Genomic DNA, 7,422 nt, shown 5'->3' with positions numbered 1-7,422 from the left:
AAAATATTTACTTTTATTTTTTTGCTTTAGGATATAGTAGTATTGTAGCTGTGTTAATAAATGTTTATAATAGGTAATCTTTTTATTGGACTAATTTTAATACATTTTGACTAACTTTCGGAGAACAAAACCCCCTTCCTCAGGTCAGGATAGGATACTGTAACAGCACTATACTGTATTGACCTGAGGAAGGATGTTTTGGCCTCTGAAAGCTAAATGTATTAGTCCAATAAAATGGTATTATTTTATTTTCTATATTTGTTTTATTTCTATTTGTTAATTTGTAAAGTGGTGATTGGTTCTTGTTAGTTTTTTTCAAATTTACATCTGCAGTCTTTATATTTTGCACAGTACTAGGGGACATTTTCTGTTTCTGTGGTGTTGCATTGTATGCAGTCTGGCATCTTGGGGGTTCAGTTTAATTTTTGTCTAGCGTTTGGAATATGTCCACTTTGAGAATTTACATCTGCTATCTTATTTTGCAATGTATAGCAATTTGTTTCTAAGAATATTGCTGACAATTCCTGTCAGTGTGGCAAGTGGTGAGCGATCATTTTCACCGGGGGGGGGGGGGTGATCATTTTCACGGGGGGTAGGGGCGCCAACTGATAGTCTGCAGGGGGGCGCCAGAGACCCTAGGCACGGCCCTGGGAAGGCCCTACTAGAGCTTTCACCAGCACATGCTTGCTGCAAACTTGTTGAAAGTAACAAAACAAGGCTCGGCAAAGACAGCAGATGGTGCTGTTCCTCTGCTACAGGCCACTTTAACTGTAGCATACAAAAAGTACCATGGGCAAGCTGTAAGGTGGCTGGCTGTGATCGTATAGTAGTTAGTACTCTGCCTTTCGACTCCGAGTCACAGCAGATAGCAAATTTTGGCCCTGCAGATAGAATAGGAGGAGGTTTTCCTAGTTCCCTTTGGATTCCAAATCTGCTTTGTTTCCAGCAGAATGGATTAGAATCATGAAGAGAAGCACAGGAAAGGGAAAACCAAATACAAGCTAGTACTGGTGGCATATAGGCATCTGCCTTCAAAGCAGTGATGAGCACAATGGCTTAAGTCCTTTTTTCCTGCCTAAGTGTGTTTTCTTAAACATCTGGCCGGCAGCGCTAGCTTTCAGTGGAGTGTTTTCCTTCACGGTAGGAATATTTCGCTCTCTCTGCAGTAAAGTTCTTTCTCTACGTTTTCTCACATCTGTCATAGGGCTGATGACATTAATCCTAAACAAAATGTTCGCACAAACTGGAAAAGGAGAGTCTCTCTTTATGACACACTCAGAGGATTAGCAAGCTCATTAAAGGGCAATTGAAATGTGACAATCTGTATTGTGGAAGGCCCCACTAGAGCTTTCACCAGCACATGCTTGCTGCAAGCTTGTTGAAAGTAACAAAACAAGGTTCGGTAAAGACAGCAGATGGTGCTGTTCCTCTGGCTACAGGCCACTTTAACTGTAGCATACAGAAAGCACCACAGGAAAGCTGTAAGGTGGCTGGCTGTGATCGTATAGTGGTTAGTACTCTGCGTTGTGGCCGCAGCAACCTCGGTTGGACTCCGAGTCACAGCAGATAGCAAATTTTGGCCCTGCAGATAGAATAGGAGGAGGTTTTCCTAGTTCCCTTTGGATTCCAAATCTACTTTGTTTCCAGCAGAATGGATTAGAATCATGAAGAGAAGCACAGGAAAGGGAAACCAGATACAAGCTAGTACTGGTGGCATATAGGCATCTGCCTTCAAAGCAGTGATGAGCACAATGGCTTAAGTCCTTTTTTCCTGCCTAAGTGTGTTTTCTTAAACATCTGGCCGGCAGCGCTAGCTTTCAGTGGAGGGATTTCCTTCACGGTAGGAATATTTCGCTCTCTCTGCAGTAAAGTTCTTTCTCTACGTTTTCTCACATCTGTCATAGGGCTGATGACATTAATCCTAAACAAAATGCTCGCACAAACTGGAAAAGGAGAGTCTCTCTTTATGACACACTCAGAGGATTAGCAAGCTCATTAAAGGGCAATTGAAATGTGACAATCTGTATTGTGGAAGGCCCTACTAGAGCTTTCACCAGCACATGCTTGCTGCAAGCTTGTTGAAAGTAACAAAACAAGGCTCGGTAAAGACAGCAGATGGTGCTGTTCCTCTGGCTACAGGCCACTTTAACTGTAGCATACAGAAAACACCACAGGAAAGCTGTAAGGTGGTTGGCTGTAATCGTATAGTGGTTAGTACTCTGCGTTGTGGCCGCAGCAACCTCGGTTCAACTCCGAGTCACAGCAGGTAGCAAATTTGGGCCCTGCAGATAGAATAGGAGGAGGTTTTCCTAGTTCCCTTTGGATTCCAAATCTGCTTTGTTTCCAGCAGAATGGATTAGAATCATGAAGAGAAGCACAGGAAAGGGAAAACCAAATACAAGCTAGTACTGGTGGCATATAGGCATCTGCCTTCAAAGCAGTGATGAGCACAATGGCTTAAGTCCTTTTTTCCTGCCTAAGTGTGTTTTCTTAAACATCTGGCCGGCAGCGCTAGCTTTCAGTGGAGTGTTTTCCTTCACGGTAGGAATATTTCGCTCTCTCTGCAGTAAAGTTCTTTCTCTACGTTTTCTCACATCTGTCATAGGGCTGATGACATTAATCCTAAACAAAATGTTCGCACAAACTGGAAAAGGAGAGTCTCTCTTTATGACACACTCAGAGGATTAGCAAGCTCATTAAAGGGCAATTGAAATGTGACAATCTGTATTGTGGAAGGCCCCACTAGAGCTTTCACCAGCACATGCTTGCTGCAAGCTTGTTGAAAGTAACAAAACAAGGCTCGGTAAAGACAGCAGATGGTGCTGTTCCTCTGGCTACAGGCCACTTTAACTGTAGCATACAGAAAACACCACAGGAAAGCTGTAAGGTGGTTGGCTGTGATCGTATAGTGGTTAGTACTCTGCGTTGTGGCCGCAGCAACCTCGGTTCGACTCCGAGTCACAGCAGGTAGCAACTTTTGGCCCTGCAGATAAAATAGGAGGAGGTTTTCCTAGTTCAGGTTGTATTCCAAATCTGCTTTGTTTCCAGAAAAAATGGATTAGAAACATGAAGAGAAGCACAGGAAAGGGAAAACCAGCTACAAGCTAGTACTGGTGGCATATAGGCATCTGCCTTCAAAGGAGTGATGAGCACAATGGCTTAAATCCTTTTTTCCTGCCTAAGTGTGTTTTCTTAAACATCTGGCCGGCAGCGCTAGCTTTCAGTGGAGGGTTTTCCTTCACGGTAGGAATATTTCGCTCTCTCTGCAGTAAAGTTCTTTCTCTACGTTTTCTCACATCTGTCATAGGGCTGATGACATTAATCCTAAACAAAATGCTCGCACAAACTGGAAAAGGAGAGTCTCTCTTTATGACACACTCAGAGGATTAGCAAGCTCATTAAAGGGCAATTGAAATGTGACAATCTGTATTGTGGAAGGCCCTACTAGAGCTTTCACCAGCACATGCTTGCTGCAAGCTTGTTGAAAGTAACAAAACAAGGCTCGGTAAAGACAGCAGATGGTGCTGTTCCTCTGGCTACAGGCCACTTTAACTGTAGCATACAGAAAACACCACAGGAAAGCTGTAAGGTGGTTGGCTGTGATCGTATAGAGGTTAGTACTCTGCGTTGTGGCCGCAGCAACCTCGGTTCAACTCCGAGTCACAGCAGGAAGCAACTTTTGGCCCTGCAGATAAAATAGGAGGAGGTTTTCCTAGTTCAGGTTGTATTCCAAATCTGCTTTGTTTCCAGAAAAAATGGATTAGAAACATGAAGAGAAGCACAGGAAAGGGAAAACCAGCTACAAGCTAGTACTGGTGGCATATAGGCATCTGCCTTCAAAGGAGTGATGAGCACAATGGCTTAAATCCTTTTTTCCTGCCTAAGTGTGATTTCTTAAACATCTGGCCGGCAGCGCTAGCTTTCAGTGGAGGGTTTTCCTTCACGGTAGGAATATTTCGCTCTCTCTGCAGTAATGTTCTTTCTCTACGTTTTCTCACATCTGTCATAGGGCTGATGACATTAATCCTAAACAAAATGCTCGCACAAACTGGAAAAGGAGAGTTTCTCTTTATGACACACTCAGAGGATTAGCAAGCTCATTAAAGGGCAATTGAAGTGTGACAATCTGTATTGTGGAAGGCCCTACTAGAGCTTTCACCAGCACATGCTTGCTGCAAGCTTGTTGAAAGTAACAAAACAAGGTTCGGTAAAGACAGCAGATGGTGCTGTTCCTCTGGCTACAGGCCACTTTAACTGTAGCATACAGAAAGCACCACAGGAAAGCTGTAAGGTGGCTGGCTGTGATCGTATAGTGGTTAGTACTCTGCGTTGTGGCCGCAGCAACCTCGGTTGGACTCCGAGTTACAGCAGATAGCAAATTTTGGCCCTGCAGATAGAATAGGAGGAGGTTTTCCTAGTTCCCTTTGGATTCCAAATCTGCTTTGTTTGCAGCAGAATGGATTAGAATCATGAAGAGAAGCACAGGAAAGGGAAAACCAGATACAAGCTAGTACTGGTGGCATATAGGCATCTGCCTTCAAAGCAGTGATGAGCACAATGGCTTAAGTCCTTTTTTCCTGCCTAAGTGTGTTTTCTTAAACATCTGGCCGGCAGCGCTAGCTTTCAGTGGAGGGTTTTCCTTCACGGTAGGAATATTTCGCTCTCTCTGTAGTAAAGTTCTTTCTCTACGTTTTCTCACATCTGTCATAGGGCTGATGACATTAATCCTAAACAAAATGCTGGCACAAACTGGAAAAGGAGAGTTTCTCTTTATGACACACTCAGAGGATTAGCAAGCTCATTAAAGGGCAATTGAAGTGTGACAATCTGTATTGTGGAAGGCCCTACTAGAGCTTTCACCAGCACATGCTTGCTGCAAGCTTGTTGAAAGTAACAAAACAAGGTTCGGTAAAGACAGCAGATGGTGCTGTTCCTCTGGCTACAGGCCACTTTAACTGTAGCATACAGAAAGCACCACAGGAAAGCTGTAAGGTGGCTGGCTGTGATCGTATAGTGGTTAGTACTCTGCGTTGTGGCCGCAGCAACCTCGGTTGGACTCCGAGTCACAGCAGATAGCAAATTTTGGCCCTGCAGATAGAATAGGAGGAGGTTTTCCTAGTTCCCTTTGGATTCCAAATCTACTTTGTTTCCAGCAGAATGGATTAGAATCATGAAGAGAAGCACAGGAAAGGGAAAACCAGATACAAGCTAGTACTGGTGGCATATAGGCATCTGCCTTCAAAGCAGTGATGAGCACAATGGCTTAAGTCCTTTTTTCCTGCCTAAGTGTGTTTTCTTAAACATCTGGCCGGCAGCGCTAGCTTTCAGTGGAGGGATTTCCTTCACGGTAGGAATATTTCGCTCTCTCTGCAGTAAAGTTCTTTCTCTACGTTTTCTCACATCTGTCATAGGGCTGATGACATTAATCCTAAACAAAATGCTCGCACAAACTGGAAAAGGAGAGTCTCTCTTTATGACACACTCAGAGGATTAGCAAGCTCATTAAAGGGCAATTGAAATGTGACAATCTGTATTGTGGAAGGCCCTACTAGAGCTTTCACCAGCACATGCTTGCTGCAAGCTTGTTGAAAGTAACAAAACAAGGCTCGGTAAAGACAGCAGATGGTGCTGTTCCTCTGGCTACAGGCCACTTTAACTGTAGCATACAGAAAACACCACAGGAAAGCTGTAAGGTGGTAGGCTGTAATCGTATAGTGGTTAGTACTCTGCGTTGTGGCTGCAGCAACCTCGGTTCAACTCCGAGTCACAGCAGGTAGCAAATTTGGGCCCTGCAGATAGAATAGGAGGAGGTTTTCCTAGTTCCCTTTGGATTCCAAATCTGCTTTGTTTCCAGCAGAATGGATTAGAATCATGAAGAGAAGCACAGGAAAGGGAAAACCAAATACAAGCTAGTACTGGTGGCATATAGGCATCTGCCTTCAAAGCAGTGATGAGCACAATGGCTTAAGTCCTTTTTTCCTGCCTAAGTGTGTTTTCTTAAACATCTGGCCGGCAGCGCTAGCTTTCAGTGGAGTGTTTTCCTTCACGGTAGGAATATTTCGCTCTCTCTGCAGTAAAGTTCTTTCTCTACGTTTTCTCACATCTGTCATAGGGCTGATGACATTAATCCTAAACAAAATGCTCGCACAAACTGGAAAAGGAGAGTCTCTCTTTATGACACACTCAGAGGATTAGCAAGCTCATTAAAGGGCAATTGAAATGTGACAATCTGTATTGTGGAAGGCCCTACTAGAGCTTTCACCAGCACATGCTTGCTGCAAGCTTGTTGAAAGTAACAAAACAAGGCTCGGTAAAGACAGCAGATGGTGCTGTTCCTCTGGCTACAGGCCACTTTAACTGTAGCATACAGAAAACACCACAGGAAAGCTGTAAGGTGGTTGGCTGTGATCGTATAGTGGTTAGTACTCTGCGTTGTGGCCGCAGCAACCTCGGTTCGACTCCGAGTCACAGCAGGTAGCAACTTTTGGCCCTGCAGATAAAATAGGAGGAGGTTTTCCTAGTTCAGGTTGTATTCCAAATCTGCTTTGTTTCCAGAAAAAATGGATTAGAAACATGAAGAGAAGCACAGGAAAGGGAAAACCAGCTACAAGCTAGTACTGGTGGCATATAGGCATCTGCCTTCAAAGCAGTGATGAGCACAATGGCTTAAGTCCTTTTTTCCTGCCTAAGTGTGTTTTCTTAAACATCTGGCCGGCAGCGCTAGCTTTCAGTGGAGGGTTTTCCTTCACGGTAGGAATATTTCGCTCTCTCTGTAGTAAAGTTCTTTCTCTACGTTTTCTCACATCTGTCATAGGGCTGATGACATTAATCCTAAACAAAATGCTGGCACAAACTGGAAAAGGAGAGTTTCTCTTTATGACACACTCAGAGGATTAGCAAGCTCATTAAAGGGCAACTGAAGTGTGACAATCTGTATTGTGGAAGGCCCTACTAGAGCTTTCACCAGCACATGCTTGCTGCAAGCTTGTTGAAAGTAACAAAACAAGGTTCGGTAAAGACAGCAGATGGTGCTGTTCCTCTGGCTACAGGCCACTTTAACTGTAGCATACAGAAAGCACCACAGGAAAGCTGTAAGGTGGCTGGCTGTGATCGTATAGTGGTTAGTACTCTGCGTTGTGGCCGCAGCAACCTCGGTTGGACTCCGAGTCACAGCAGATAGCAAATTTTGGCCCTGCAGATAGAATAGGAGGAGGTTTTCCTAGTTCCCTTTGGATTCCAAATCTGCTTTGTTTGCAGCAGAATGGATTAGAATCATGAAGAGAAGCACAGAAAAGGGAAAACCAGATACAAGCTAGTACTGGTGGCATATAGGCATCTGCCTTCAAAGCAGTGATGAGCACAATGGCTTAAGTCCTTTTTTCCTGCCTAAGTGTGTTTTCTTAAACATCTGGCCGGCAGCGC

The 7,422-nt window shown here is 44.1% G+C and overlaps 2 non-coding genes across 2 annotated transcripts; both read left to right on the top strand.

Moving 5' to 3' along the window:
* Positions 1-2,894: 2,894 nt before the first annotated feature.
* On the top strand, positions 2,895-2,966 carry TRNAH-GUG. The gene has a single exon. It is a non-coding gene; the product is annotated as a tRNA-His (tRNA).
* Positions 2,967-6,401: 3,435 nt separating this feature from the next.
* TRNAH-GUG lies at positions 6,402-6,473 on the top strand. The gene has a single exon. It is a non-coding gene; the product is annotated as a tRNA-His (tRNA).
* Positions 6,474-7,422: the final 949 nt, after the last annotated feature.

Source organism: Microcaecilia unicolor, unplaced genomic scaffold (assembly GCF_901765095.1).
Source record: "Microcaecilia unicolor unplaced genomic scaffold, aMicUni1.1, whole genome shotgun sequence".
NCBI lineage: Eukaryota > Metazoa > Chordata > Amphibia > Gymnophiona > Siphonopidae > Microcaecilia > Microcaecilia unicolor.
Note: the sequence above shows the minus strand (reverse complement) of the source record. Positions and strands in the feature narration are given on the sequence as shown.